Here is a 16,529-nt window from a genome sequence, read left to right as displayed (position 1 = left end):
TTTCTGTTGTAGCAAGAATCCTAGATGGCAGAGGACTGGACACCTTAAAGTAAATGCAATGGTGGCTAGGATGTAGTGACATGGGAGATTCCACATATTGGTGGTGCTAATGACAATTGACTTTAGAAAGCAATCTGGCAAATGGGACAATATCCATAAGGCATAAACTTTGATTCAGTAATTTTGGGAAATCAATTCTAGGAAGGAAATTAAAAAAATTTTTTTGGAATGAATGTTTAGAATGCTATTTATAACACTGAAGACCTGAAGAATCTAAATGGCCATTAATGGAAGAATCTTTAAATAATATTTAAATAATATGACAAATCATTATATACTCACTAAAAGTTATATATATATATATATATATACACATATGTAATTCAACATTAAGGGGATGATTAAATAAATTATAGTTCAACCTTATGACCAACTATCATGTTCCATCAAGACTGGTCAGCTCTGCTAAATTGGTTATAATTTATCTACCCACTTTCTAACATTTCTAAAATCTCACTTCTCTAATCCAGTATTACGTTGCCTCTTCCCTTTTCTTAATTTATGCCATTATAACTTTTACTGTCATCTTAGTGGCTTTAGTCAGGGAGAAAAATAAACATATATTCCAACCTCCATGTGTAACCAAAAGTCCAAAATTGATTTTCTTAAATAAAACTGCTTAGAAAATAAAAAATTCTCACTTAAAAAGTGAGGACTCTTCTCCATTCAAAACATATTAACTAAGTAACTAAATAAAAGTATCATCTCACCTTTTCTTATGGATTGATTTTTAGTTCACTAAGAAAATGTCACTATAACCCAATCTCTAGAATTATCACAAAACACAGAATATTTGTGAAGGTCTTAGGACATTTATAAAGTGTTGGAAACAATATTAGTTTTAGCTATTACACACAGCATTAAATTAGAGTACTGACAGAGAAGACAATGGCGAAACTGAATACTTGCACCAGAAGAGAATTCAAAGTTACTAACTATATTTAACTCATAAATACTTAATTTCAAGTAAATGATATCTTGGGAGTTTGATTAGCCACAAATTAATGAGAATTCAAGTAGCTCCAAAACTCAGTCTTCAAAAACTGGGAAACAAAAAAGTAAGCACAACTCTAAGACACAACTGAGAAACATGGAGTTAACCTATGTATTTATACAGCATTTTAAAAATTTTACTTCACTCTTATGTTCTCTGACTTTGATGCAGCCAAATAAAAGACAAAGAAAAACTTAAGAAATATGAATTCAAATTCTTCCTTACCGAAGAATCCAATCTAATTCAGTTCTGCAAGCATCAAATTAACAACCGAGAGTGTGTCCTAAATATTTACTATTAAAGGCTGAAGGTGAAGCCTTTAATATGAAGGTGAAGCCTTCAGGCACAGCCTACGGGCAATCTTTAATGAAATCAGTTTTGATAAGCAGCAAGACTTAGGCTGGATAAAAACCAAGTGTGGGTACAATTTGTAGAACTTAGGCAAAGCCTACTTACCTAAAATTTGTGTTCCTCTGCTTATAGTAATTGGTTTCTGATTTTAATTAGGAAAAGGTTTTTTCCCCAATAAAACTTAGACAAACCTAGACAATATATGAAAGAGAGAAGCAGCATTTGATCAGTAAACATTTCAGAGGTTCAAAGTTATACTTATTTATTATACAGTCAGCCAATGAGAGCAATGAGGCAGTAGTAATGAACAAAAATAATTGAAAGTGGAGTTACAAATGAGTCTCACTCAGCTTTAGCACACCAAAAATGTCTGCATATAACTCAGTCCACTCAGTAAGAATTCTGCTTTATCCATCTACATAAGAACTGCAAATGATAAAAGTTTTTAAAAAACTTGTGCTGCAATGTCCAGAGTCTTCAATTAAACTATATTACACTTGACAGCAAGGTAGAGTGATAGTTTTCTTTCAAAGTTAAAGCAATATTTAACAATATTGCTACAACACCTAACTATAATTTGTATTATTTATCATACAGGTAAGGTGGATAAGCAGCTCCTGAAATAATTTCAAATGGCAAAAACCTTGTACATAATATTATCAAATACGAGTTGTGAGCTGTGTTATCACCCTACAATCATACACAGATCATATACTTCGCATGTGTATGAGCCTTGACTGTCAATTAATCACTGCTATTCCTGGGCGCCAGTACTAAACCAACTTGTAAAATATTTAGTGACCGAACAAGTGAAGATTAAATTTTTAAAGGCCCAGGGAAGAGATACAAAATTTGTAATTGTTATCAAAAGACAATATAAAGAAATATAAATATATTTAAAAATGGCAGCAGAAGATTTCAAGTCCTATTTCTTTTTAATTAGTCAAGTAGCAAACATTAACATGCTGGTGATCTCTGTATATTGAGTGTTTGGCATATAACAGAGATGTGTTTGGGGGTTGTTTTAAATTAGAGGGTTTTAGTTTAAAGTACACATTAAAATTAAGTTTGAACCTGTGTTAGGAAGGAAAGACTAGCTTGTTTTGAAACAACCTTCCATCGAGAACAGTTTGAAAAGCCAGAGAAAATATTTAAAAAAAATATATGTTCAAAGAATCTGTAACTAGTGAAAGAACCATACAAGAATATGAAATAACAAATTAATTAAAAAAAAGACAAATACATTGATATAAAAATGAGCAGCAGAGAAGTAATATAGATCAGCTATAACAAATAAATTTAAAAAATGGTAAAATAATACATTTAAACTTAAATATATCAGTAGTAAGTTCAGTGTAAATAGACTATGCTAATTAGATAAAGGCAAAGATCAGATTGGATGAAAATAAAACACCTACATGCTACTTACAAATGATAGACATTAAGAATAAGGATACATGGGAATAAAAATAAAAGGATGAAAATTCATATACCACACAAATAATATCAAAGGAAAGATGATGTAGCCATACTGTAAGCAAATGTAAAAAGTACACTTTAAAGTAAGATGTGAGATAAACAGAGACATTTCATAAGTTAATCCACCAAAAGACCACAGTAATTCTAAATGAGCATGTACTAAATATTTTAGCATCCCAAGATATAAATTAAAAATTGACAGAAGTAAAAGGAGAAATAGATAAAACCACAATGATAGTAGAAGATTCTGACATACCTCTTAGTATCTGACAGAATAAGCAAAGAGAAAAAAAAAAATCAAGGAAAGTATAGAATTTTTGAATAACATAATATTTATATAAAAAAATTGACAGTCAATGTTGATAAAATGCACATCCTTTTCAAGTGTACAAAACTGACCAGATAGTGGACCACATAACAAAGTCTCAACAAACATCAAAGAACTGAAATAATATACAGTATGTTCTCTAATCACAGTATAATTATGCCCTAAATAAAAAATAATAAGAAAATATCCCAACCTTTGGAAATTCAGCAATATACTTTTAAATGACAAATGAATGAGAGAAGAAATCACAATGTAATTTACAACTGAATAATAGTGTAATAAATAATGAAAATATGACATATAAAAATGTATGGGATGCAGATAAAGGCATAACTGTAGGAAAATTTAATGTCCTAAAATGCTTTCCAAAATATTCCCTAAAAATTAGGAAAAAACCCTGGATATCAAGGGCCAAACCACCTATCTTAAGGAGTTAGAAAAACTAAATGAATCCAAATAAGGAAAATTGAAAGAAAGAAAATAATAAAGAATATAAATTAATGGGATAGCCAAGAAGTTTACTTTTGAGTGATTACAAAGCCAAGTTTGTACTTTGAAAAGATTTAAACTCCTGAGAAGATTCATCAAGAAAAAGGGTACCAATAACTAATACCAGAATTAAAAAGAGAGGATTACTCCAATTCTATGGACATTAAAGAGATAATAAAAGCATATTATGAAGAATTTCATGACAATAAATTTGACATGTGCAAATTCCAAGACAAACACAAAAAGGCTAGAAAAATCTGAATAGTCCTATATCTATTAAAGACATTGAATCTGTAATTTTGCTCCAGATGAGAGTCAATACTTAAAAGAAGAAACAATACCAATCTTACAGAGTTGTTCAGAGAATAGAAAAAGAATAACCACTTCCCACCTCATTTTATAAGGTCAGCAAGTCTTGATATCAATAACTGACAAAGACATTATAAGAAAGGAAAAGTACCTTTCTCATTAACAGAGATGCAAAAACTATTTAAAATATTAGCAAACCAAATCCAGTGATACATTAAAGGGTTATACATGACAATCAAATTGGGTATAGATCAGAACTGCAAGGTTGTTTTAACATTCAAAATTTAATCAAGTTACCATATTAACACTAATAAAGGAGAAAAATCATACAGTCACTTCAATCAATACAGAAAATACATTTGATAATATCCAAGTCATAAAAACACTCTTTAAAAAGGGTAAATACAAGGATTTTCTTTTATGAAATATAAGTATAAAAAAACCTATAGCAAACATTTTACTAAGGTGAAATGCTGAAAGACCCTCTGGGGATGGGATCAAGACAAAGAAGTCTGCTATCAACACTTCTATTACACATTTACTTGAGGACCCAGCCAATGCAATAAGACACATAAAATAAATAAATGTCTGTGGACTGACTAGGAAAAAGAGAAGTTCTATTATTCACACACAAAATTATATATAGTATATGGGTATTCCAGTTAGTCTTGCTGTATAACATACTACCCCAAAACTTAGTGGCTTAAGTCAACCATTTTATTATACTCATGGAATTCTGTGGGTCAGGAATTGAGAAAGGGTACAGAAAAAATAAGTCTATCTTTAACCTGTCATGTCTCGGGCATTGGCTGAAAAGACTCCATAGCTGGGTATGATTAATTTACTAGGGGCAGGAGCCATGTCTGATGACTGATGCTGCTGTTGGACAGGATGCTGGCCAGGAACACCTACACATGCCCGCTGAGTATGTCAAAGTCATACTGTACAAAGAGTACATGGTATGGGATTATTGTTGTAGCCAACTTTGGAAAACACAATCTGCCAAAATAGGAATTTTAGTTCTGCAAACTTTTCAAATTACAATGATGAATTCTGAACCTTTAAGAGAGGGACAAAGTATACATATAACCTTTAAAAACTGATGACAAATTTCCTCAATGGTGATCCTATTAACTTCTCCCCTTAATATCTCACCCTGTTCTCAGAACAGTTTGGGGAAATGTTGGAAGACATAGGGAGTCTGATTGTTTTTAAAGGGGAGAAGGATTTGATTAAAGTAGCTCTTTTAAGATGTGAAAGACAGGGGTCAGAAACAGATGGTGGTGTGGGAAGTGAGGCAGAAACCTCCTCCTGAAATCGCATAAAACACAAAAATACAGCAAATACAACTAATCCTGAAAAAGCAATCTGAAGACTGCAGAACAGACTGCCCACATCTGGGGAAAAGAGAAGACCTCACAGAATGGGTAAAGTAACTAAGCTGTGATCCAGCGGGACCCAAGCCCCTCCCCAACCCCAGCCCACAGGTAGGAGGAAGAGAGACAGAGCAGGAAGGGAAAAAAAGCCCAGGACTGCTGAACACCCAGCTCTGGAGATCTGCTCCGGAGCACGAACCCACATTACATGGTGCTCTGGAGATTAGTGGGGTTGGAAAGCAAAGACGGGTGGAATACTCGAGAGACTGAGATTCCAACTGCTTGTGGAGAACAGGTACACACAACCGGCCCTGTAGGACAAAAGGAAATTAGGCAGTTTGAAAAACTTCCCAGCAGCAAGAGGGACGCCAAAGGGGCAAAGAATACACAGAGCTCACTGTGCAGAAGAAAGGGCAGGTGGACAAAATCATCGTGATACACTCACCCAGCAGGTTGGGAACTCTCACTCTCAGGAGCTTCAGACACTCCATCTCCCTAGCTGACAAAGCAGCCTTGAGGACCTCCACTGTAATACACAGCCTGCCGCTCCTTCCTCCCAGCAGGCACTGGTCCTGCACACCTGCTGCCCCTGCCACTGCACCAGGCCAGCTAGAGGGTGGCCCCACATATGACAGCTACAGGGGCATAGCAGAGGTCCTGCCTGTGTGTCAGCCCACTGGACCTGTCAGTGGAGGCTGACCTTACAGCCAGGAAGGCAGGAAAGAGGTCTTTCCTCCCAGCAGGCACTGGTTCCGCTCACTTGCAACCCCCTGCCATTGGTACAGGTGCTCGGCAACTCCAGAGAGTAGAGTTTCTGGGCACGAGATGGTGGCACTGGTTCTGCTCACTTGCAACCCCCTGCCATTGGTACAGGTGCTCGGCAACTCCAGAGAGTAGAGTTTCTGGGCACGAGATGGTGCCTCCTACACAAATCTATTATCCCATAAGAGACACTAAAAAAAAAAAATGAAGAGACAGAAGAATTTGGTCCAAACAAAAATTCAAGTGCAAATAGTAAGTTTTACGTCTTCCTTTCCAATTTGGATGCTCTTTATTTCCTTTTCTTGCCTAATTCCTATGGCTAAGGCTTCCAATACTATGTTGAATAAAAATAGCAAGAGTGGGCATATTTTTGTTCCTTGTCTTAGAGGAAAATCTTGCAGATTTAAGATGATTTTGATTTTTGACATGTAAAGTTTGATGTATCAATGAGGTGCCCAGTTAAAAATGCTCAGTAATTGGAAAAATGGGATAGGTACTTGAGAAGTAGGTTGGGGATTAGAGAAATAGATATAAGGATTCTTTTAGTTTGCTAAGTCTCAAAGTGGATGTAACTCAAAAGGGGAGCACATAGAGAAGAGGGCTTGGGTAGAACTTTTAGATATGGAGACTTGGGGAGGAAAAGGTCCTTAATGAGGACTGGGAGATACCATAGACACAAGGCAAAGGAGCTCTTTAAAAAGAAGGAACTGGGAAAACCATATCCCTACTTTAGATTTTCTGGAGCTTTAGCTCTGTGGCTACCACTGTCTTCAGTTCTTGTCCCTTATTCTAGACACCTACTATGTTTGTGATTGAATGCAACTTCCTTTTCTCCAGCTAACTTCCCCTGCCCTGATAGCTCCCCCTTATATAAGTAGTGCTTCCATTCCCCCTCATCTTTAGCATCAGAACTTAAGTTGTCATTGTCACCTTCCCTTCCGTGGCTTCCCACACAGAATCATTACCAAGACTTTAGTCTGTTATTCACTACTTCATTCTTACTTTGCCCTCATTTCTTGCTTCCATTATTTAGTAGCTTCCAAACTCTAGTGTAATTGTGTTTATTCTTTCACAATCTTTTTAATTAAAATATCACTGATATACAATCTTATGAAGGTTTCATATGAACATTGTGGTTTCAACATTCACCCATATTATCAAGTCCTCCACCCACTGACCCCATTGCAATCACTGTCCATCAGGGTAGTAAAATATTATAGTCATTATTTGTCTGCTGTGCTGTACTATCTTCCCTGTGACCTACCTATATTGTGATTGCTAATTATAGTGCCCCTTAATCTCCTTTTCCCTCCCTTTCACCCACCCTCTCCAGCCCCTTCCCTTTACTATCAACTAATCCCTTCTTGGAGTCTGTGAGTATACTGCTGTTTTGTTCCTTCAGTTTTCCTTTGTTGTTATACTCTATAAATAAATAAAAGTCATTTGGTACTTATGTTTCTCCGCCTGGTTTATTTCACTGAGCATAATACCCTCTAGACCCATCCATGTTGTTGCAAGTGGTAGGATTTGTTTTCTTTTTATGGCTCAATACTATTGCATTGTGTGTATGCACTACATCTTCTTTATCCATTCATCTATTGATGGACACTTAGGTTGCTTCCTTATCTTGGCTATTGTAAATAGTGCTGCAATAAACGTAGGAAGGAGCAACAGGTTGTGTATTACAGTGGGGGTCTTCAAGGCTGCTTTGCCAGCCAGGGGGATAGAGTGTCTGAAGCTCCTGAGAGTCTGAGAGTTCCCAACCTGCTGGGTGAGTGTATCAGGATGATTTTGTCTACGTGCCCTTTCTTCTGCACAGTGAGCTCTGTGTAATCTTTACCCCTTTGGCGTCCCGCTTGCTGCTGGGAAGTCTTTCAAACTGCCTGTCTTTCTTCTGTCCTAGGGAGCCGGTTGTGTGTACCTGTATTGCCTCAGTGCTCTTGCTCTTAACATTTGCAGGTCACATGATACTATACACAGAAAACCCCAAAGAGTCCACCAAAAAACTATTAGAACAAATGAATTCAGTAAAGTTATGGGACACAAAATTAACATACAGAAATCTGTGGTTACATTTCTATACACTAATCACAAGCTATCAGAAAGAGAAATTAAGATCCCATTTACAATTGCATCAAAAAGAATAAAATACCAAGGAATAAATTTGACCAAAGAGGTGAAAGACTGGTACTCTGAAAAGTATAAGACACTGATGAAGGAAACTAATGACAACACAAACAATTAGAAGATATTCTATGCTCACAGATAGGAAGAATGTTGTTAAAATATCCATTGCACCCAAAGCAATCTACAGATCCAATGCAAACCCCATTAAAATACCAAGGCATTTTTCACAGAACTAGAAAAAAGAATCCTAAAATTTGGATGGAACCATAAAAGACCCTGAATAGATAGAGCAATCTTAAGAACAAAGCTGAAGGTATCATGCACCCTGATTTCAAACTATACTACAAAGCACAGTAATCAAAACAGTACGGTACTGGCACAAAAACAAACATGCAGATCAATGGAATAAAATAGAAATAAACACACAAATTTATGACCAATTAATCCATGACAAAGGGGATGACAATACACAATGGTGAAAAGAGTTTCTTCAACAAATGGTGTTAGGAAAACTGGACAGCTACATACAAAAGAATGAAACTGGACCACTATCTTATATCATATACAAAAATAAATTCAAAATGGATTAAAGACTTGAAAGTGTAACCATAAAACTCTGCAAAGAAAACACAGGCAGTAAACTCTTTGACACTGGTCTTAGCAATATTTTTTTTGGACCAGTTTCCTCAGTCAAGGGCAACAAAGGCTAAAATAAGCAAATGGGGTTACATCAAACTAAAAATCTTTTACATGGTGAAGGAAACCATCAAAATGCAAAGGAAACCTACTGAATGGGAGAAGATATTTGCAAATCATACATTCAGTAAGGGGTGAATATCCAAACTATATAAAAAACATATACAAACCAACAACCCAATTAAAAAATGGGCAGAGGACTTGAATAGACATTTCCCAAAGAAGACATACAAGTGGCCAACAGGCATACAAAAAGATGCTCAACATCACTAAACATCAGGAAAATGCAAATCAAAACCAAAATGACAGATCACCTTACACCTATCAAATTGGCTATTATGAAAAAGACAAAAAAATAAGAGTTGGCAAGGATGTGGAGAAAAGGGAGCCCTCATATACTGTTGATGGAATGTAAACTGAGGTAGCCATTACAGAGAACTGTGTGTTGAATCCTCAAAAAAATTAAAAATAAAACTACTATACAATCCAGCAATTCCACTTCTGGAGAAAATGAAAACACCAATTTGAAGAGATATATACATCCCTATGTTTATTGAGCATTATTTACAATAGCCAAGATACATAAGCAACCTAAGTATCCACTGACAGATCAATAGATAAAGAAGATACGGCATATATATTCAATGGAGTATTACTCTATTAAAAGAATGAAAGCTTGCTATTTGTAACAACATGGTTAGACAGACTTAGAGGGTATTATGCTGAGTGAAGTAAGTCAAACAGAAAAAGACAAATACTGTATGATTTCACTTATATGTGGAATCTAAAAAACAAAATAAACAAAACAGAAACAGATTCACAGATACAGGAAACAAACTGTTGGTTACCAAAGAGGGGAGGGATTAGGGAAAGGCAGGCAGACTAGGTGAAGGGGATTAAGAGGTACAAACTTTCCATTTATAAAATAAGTAAGTCACAGGGATGTAATGTGCAGCATAGTCACTAATATTGTAATAACTTTGTATGGTGACAGAAAGTAACGAGTTCTCATGGGGATCATTTTGTATAGTATAGAACTATCAAATTACTATAATGTATATCTGAAACTAATAGGATACTGTCAATTATACTTGAAAAAAATGTAAATTTAAAAAATCAAATCATCTTGTTTCAAAAATCAACCCTACATCCTGACCTCTCTGTTACCACACAGAGTGCCATTATTCTCCCCGTCACCTAACTCAACGGCTTCTTTAACAGCTCCTGCTGTATTCTGGGGGGAATATCCACTGCCAAGAAAAAAAGTCAGCAAAAGAATGACAAGCAATAATTCAAAGTGGGCCTGAAATAAAATATGTAAGGTTTAGTAAGCCAAAGGGAATGTTTCAATAAAGTCAGGGGCTGACAGTGAATTTTTTAAAATATACAAATGTTAAGAACAAGAGCACTGAGGCTATAGTAAGAACTCACATTTTAAGAGTACTTCCTAAAAGACAGGCACTGCGCTAAATGCTTTATAAATATATCATTTAATCCCGACAACCGTCCTATGAGATAAGGACTTTTATTTCCTTCTCCTACCCCAAGAAACATGTGAAGAGAAAACTGACTGAAAGACGTTAAGGAATTTGCCTAAGGTCACACATCAGGTAAGGTGGAATGTGGCAGTGACAGAATCTGAACCCAGATGTCTGAATGACTCCAGAACTCATCTTTGTTTTAAATTTTTTACTTATATTTGTGCATATATAATTTCATTTTATGAATAAATAAGATATAATACATACTGGGATTTTAAAAAATTATTATTTTTTAATTTTTTGCAAGCTTCAATCTTCACCTCTCCTTACCTCCATGTATCATTCTTAAACCCATAGTAGTAACTCAGTATAAAGTCTTCCATGTTTTTCTATAACCACATACAAATATACATAAGCATATTTATATACATTTTAATAAATGAGTTGTCAGTGTTTAGTACATAGGAGCATACTATACACATTTCTATGCATTTGCTTTCATATTCATTAACACATGAAAACCCTGCCATATAATGCTAATTTATTATTTGTAATGGCTCTAAATGTGGGTATAGCATAATTCATATGATCATCTCACTGCTGACAGGCACTCAATTCCTAGTGCTTTGGAACAATGTTGCAGTAAGTAGTCTTACATTCCCCTGCTCTTACATATATCCACACATACCAGTTTCTTTGTTTCAAATGTCCAGATACCCAAGTATTATGGATTACTGGGTTGAATTGTAACAGATGTTGCCAGATTGCTTTCCAAATAGACTGTAAGAATCACATTTCTTTTAGCAATTTAGGAAGGTATTTTTCTCCCTACAATCCTGTAATCAATAAGCTATACCATTATTTTCAATTATTATAGTCTTCTGAGTATAAAATATCTCCTCTAATTTGCACTTCTCTGACTACTAGAATGTAGTAGTAGAAAACACTATGGTTTCATGTTTGCTGACCTTTTGGACTTTCTTTTCTGTTAATTGTCTATTCATATACTCAAAAACACTATAAATAAATAAAATGGAATTTTAACAAATATTCCAGTAATCTAGAAGGCAAGAAAGAGCAACAGAAAAATGGTAATGGGAAACAGACAACAAATAATAAAATGGCTGAATTAAGCCCTAACTATAGATAATTACTTTAAATATAAATGGTCTACCAGTCAAAAGGCAGAGATTGATAGAATGGATTTAAGAAGAAATATGGCCTAACTACATGTTGTCTACAAGAAATTCAACAACATAACAACATGGGTAGGTTGAAAATTAAAGATATATCATGTTAACATTTTTTAAAAAGCAGCATTGGCTATATTACTATGGTTAGATAAAGTAGACTTTAGAGCAAAGAGAGACATATAATAATAAAAGGATTAATTCATCAATCTACTATACATTTAGGATGTATATGCATTTAACAACAGACCCTCAAAATACAGGAAGCAAATACCAACAGGGCTGAAAGGAGAAACAGAAAAATCCACAATTACAGTTGGAAGCTCTCAGAAATGAAAACAACTACTAGACAGGGAATTGATACTGTATAGAAGAACTGAACACCATTGACCAACAAGATGTAATTGACATGTAAACAATTTCCAACAATAGCAGAATATACATTCTTTTCAAGTGAGCATGGAATATTTATGAAGATATCCTGGGTCATAAAACAAACATGAATTAGAATCATACACCTTGCGTCTTCTGACCATTATGGAATACTAGAAATTAATAGAAAGACAAAAGGTAAATCTCTAAAATACTTGGAAACTAAAGAATATATTTCTAAATAATCTATGAGCCAAAGAGTAAGTTTCAAATGAAATTTGAAGAATACATGAAACTCAGTGAAAATGACAATACATCAAAATTTGTGAAATCCAATGAAAGCAATGCTGAGGGAAATTTATAGCATTATATATTAATATCAGAGGTGATAAAAGGTCTCAAACCAATAATCAAGAACCTAGAAAAAATAAGAGCAAAACAAACCTAAAGCGAGCAGAGGAAGAAAGGACAAATATCAGAGAAAAAAACCATTAAAATTGAAAACAGAGAAAAATAAGTTCAATGAGCTAGTTCTTTGTGAAAGATAAATAAAATCAATAAACCTTCAGTGGAAAATATAAAAAGAGAGAAGACACAAATTACTAATATCAGGAATGAAACAGGGGTAATCACTAAAGAACCTACAGAATACTATTGCCTTGAAACCAAAACCAAAGACAGTACAAAAAACAGAAAACTGCACATCAATATCTCATATCTATACCTTAACAAAGTATTAGAAAATAAAATACAGCAGTGTAAAAAAAGAGTTATATACCACAATCAAGTGGATTCAATTCCAGGTATGTTCAACATTCAAAGATCAATCAATATTCTAAATCAATATCAATATTCTGAAGAAGAAAAAACCATATGACCATATGAATTAACTAATATACACCATTATGATCCAGAAGTTGTACTCCTTGGTATTTATCCCAGAGAAATAAAAACATATTCACAAAAAAAACCCTTCACACAAAGGTTCACAGCAGTTCTATTTGTAATAGCCCACAACTAGATGCAACTCAAATGTCCTTTAACAAGTGAATGGTTAAACAAACTATGGTATAGCCATATCATAGACCACTCCTCAGCAATAAAATGGAACAAACTCTGACTTACTCAATAGCTTGGATGGATCTCAAAGGAATTATGCTGACTGAAGACAGTCAATCTCGAAGAATTACATAGTATATATTTATATCACATTCTTGAAATAGACAAAATTACAGAAATGCACGACAGACTGGTGGTTGCCAAGGGTTAGAGAATGGGGTTGGGGGAGATGGCTGTGGAGCAGCATGAGGGAACCCTGTAGAGATGGGCAGTTCTGTATCTAATAATAGTAGTGGCAATAAAAAGCTACAAATGAGTGCTTGTAAAACTGGTGAAATCTCAACAAACTCTTTGGGGCATATTAATGTCAATCTTCCCTTTCAAGTTGTACTATAGTTGTGCAAGAAGTTACCAATGGGTATAGCTAGTTGCATAGTAAACGGCGACCTACTTGAACATTTTTTTGCAACTTCCTGTGAATCTATAATTATTTCAAAATAAATACAGTTTTAAAACCTAATTACACATGTATTTATTTGACTGCAATTGGCTTAAGCGGAGAAAGAGACAACCTAGGAATCTTACCACATAGCCCTGTATAAGCTTCAAAACATACACCTGGAAGTCAACATATAATACAGATGCATAAGCAGACACTTTTCTACGATCTGCTATAACTGTTTTAATTTACTCATCCCATTTTTCCTCCAGAATAACATTTTGAAGGAAGTAATCATCTCCTGACTTGATGATCTCAATTACAACAGAACCACCATCTTTTTTGTAGTTCTTTTCATTTGTTAGGTACATCCTCATCCTTCTCATCTGACCTTAATAACTCCTGCAAAGCAGGCAGTACAATTAATGGAATAAGAAATTGAAAGTCAAAGATTTTTGTATTATTTGGCCAATGTTACATAGGAAGGGCAAAATCGACTTTTTAGCCTTTTCAGTCCTACTCCAGTATTTTCCAATCACGTTACTCTTAAATTTTAGGCCACACTACAGAATATGAAGAATAAATAGCATATTGCAGAAGAAAAGTCAGAGTAGGAATGAGTATGATGCATGTTACACCAAGATTCTGTTCAACAGCCTCTTGCTCCTGTTGTATGAAATTGCCATGAGACCAGCAGTAAAACTGGTGAAATCTCAACATTTTGCCTAATTTCGCTGTTTTAATGACTACATACTAATCTCCAGTGGGATTCTTCTCAAATCTGTTTGGCTGGGTCAGAAGATGAAGTTTATATGATAGATATAAAATCTATCACTACTCCTCAGGAAATACCAAAAGTAAAGCACATTTACACTCATGATGAATTTGCAGAATTTTCTTTACTTGAAAAATGCTTTTTTTTCATAACTCCGTTGCTTTTAAGCCACCAATTACATCAAATTTTGGTGTAATCACACATACACAAATTTTCTAATGTCCAGATTTCAGTTTCTGGACATCAGTTAAAGTCAAGACCTTTACAAATTTGCACAAACTATCCTACTTATATATTAAATACACTTACTGTAAGCAATATATTAATATTCCTTTAGTTGAAGTATACTTAAATAGATTTTGAGATTAACATTTAACTCTAAATATAGTAATACTATAAAATGAGAAAATGCTGAAAGGAGATTAATCTTTTACGGAAAAAAAAAGCCACCTAGTCTGAAGGTCTAAGTTAACAAAATACCAGTTTTAAAGGAGCTCCAATCGTGTTGCCCTGACTGTCTCCTGGAATCCTAGAAGTCGGGAAGAGGGCCTTAGAAGGTCTACAGGAAATATGGGGGGAAATCCTAAAAAAACACTTTCCTACTTACCATTTTAGAAAGAAGTCTTTTTAAAAACCTTCATGAATAAAGATTCTAGAGATTTTTCAAACTTTTCTGGGTATCTTTTTGTTACATCTATCTCTTCCACCGTAGGTATTTGCTCTTAGAACCAAAATGGCTAAGAACTATGAGTTCAGATGTTAGATTATAAATTCTTACAGTGTTTGGCACACCAGACACAAAGCAAGTGCCCACTAACTGCTTGTGAAGAAAGAAAAGAATTCGTGAATCAAGGAATAAAACGTCCCAATCTGCATCCTGTCTTGTGTGAAAAAATTAAAAAACCCAGGGTGAGAGTTTACACTTAAAGCCTTAAGGCTGAATGAAAGGCAGTGTGAGCACCTGATGCCTGCTGATGCCAATGGGGGCAAAGAACAGCAAGAGCTGAAGTTGGTGTGGGTGGTTCATTCTATAACGTGCTGACTGATGTGTACTGAGGGCTTACTATGTGTAAAGCACTGTTTTAAGTGCTATATGAATTATCTCAGTTAATAAAATGACCTTACCAGTTGTCTATTAATGTAACCCATTTCATAGATGGGAAAAATTGTGGCAGAAACTACTTCCATAAAATACCACTTTCAGCAAAGGCAAATGCTGCACTCTAAATTCAAGGGGGCAAGCTCCGTTGTGACCTTGGCACCATTGATAAATAGTTGAGCAACTTCAGCCGTACCTCAAAAAACATGTGTTAGGGATTGCCAAATAGAGAGACTGGCTCAAGAGTCAATTCTCAAAGGTACCTGATGTAACAAATTTGGGAAAGACTTTGGGGAGGAGACTGATCCTGCTGAGAAACCCAAGTCCAACTCAAAAGAGGTCTTAAATTAAGGCCAAATTAAAAAGAACCCTGCTGATGGACAAGTGTAAAAACTTGAGACCCAAGGAAGACAGCGATTTGCCTAGAGCTAGCTAGTCTTAACGGTACAACTCAGATCTTTGGAGTCCCCAGTCCACACTGGCTCCTCCTAGTCACTTCTTCCCAGACTATATCCTAACGTCCTGTTCCCAACTCCCCAAAGGGGTCCTTCACAACCCCCGACCAGCGGGCCGCAATCAGAGGTAAAATGGTACGCCTCCGCGCCCAGTGGGGTGACCGCCGGGCCAGCAGCCAAAGTGGTTCCGAAGCCCCCAGCCGTCGCAGCACCGCTTTTTACTCCGCTGCGGGCCGTCTGGTCCAGGGCAGCACGGGCTCTGCGAGGAGCCAGAGGGAAGGGCTCTGGATTCCACGTGCCAGCCTGCTCATCCCCCGGAGCAAAGTCATCCCAAGCGCGGCGGGGAGCACCTCACCTGTCCGCCTAGGCGGCAGCGGGGATCTTCCGTGCGTCTGCTTTGGCTTCACCGGGACCGGAAGTCCCGCCTCTCCATGACGTCACAGGGCCGCGCCGCGCACCCGAGCGGCCACCCCCTTGTAGACACCCGGCGTGCCCCGGGTCGGGAGAATGTTGACCTAGCACGACTTTGTGTGACTGTCAGGAGAGTGTAGCTGTGCTGGAACTTTCTCTTCCCTTTCATCGGAATGTCAACTACCTTCTCTGAGTCATCCTGATCCACTTCCGTCTTCCCTTACCCCTTTCTCCATTTCTCCCCGTTTTTCCTCTGCCCATTTTTCTGTTCCTTCAT

The 16,529-nt window shown here is 36.0% G+C and overlaps 1 protein-coding gene across 4 annotated transcripts in view; it reads right to left on the bottom strand.

The window, feature by feature from the left end:
• Nucleotides 1–16,285, bottom strand: part of LDAH (lipid droplet associated hydrolase) — a 99,366-nt gene extending 83,081 nt beyond the window's left edge. For 2 of the 4 annotated variants that reach the window (XR_012122577.1, XM_073216019.1), the window contains exons 1-2: nt 16,197–16,285; nt 1,511–1,596 (exon numbers count right to left, since the gene is read on the bottom strand). The gene's annotated coding sequence lies outside the window, so the exon portion shown is untranslated. The remainder of the gene's footprint in view (nt 1–1,510; nt 1,597–16,196) is intronic. The other 2 variants (XM_017666942.3, XM_073216014.1) reach the window with 2 other exon arrangements.
• Between the last annotated feature and the right edge of the window lie 244 nt (nt 16,286–16,529).

The sequence above is a fragment of the Manis javanica genome, chromosome 1 (genome assembly GCF_040802235.1).
Source record: "Manis javanica isolate MJ-LG chromosome 1, MJ_LKY, whole genome shotgun sequence".
In the NCBI taxonomy this organism is placed as follows: Eukaryota; Metazoa; Chordata; class Mammalia; order Pholidota; family Manidae; genus Manis; species Manis javanica.
Note: the sequence above shows the minus strand (reverse complement) of the source record. Positions and strands in the feature narration are given on the sequence as shown.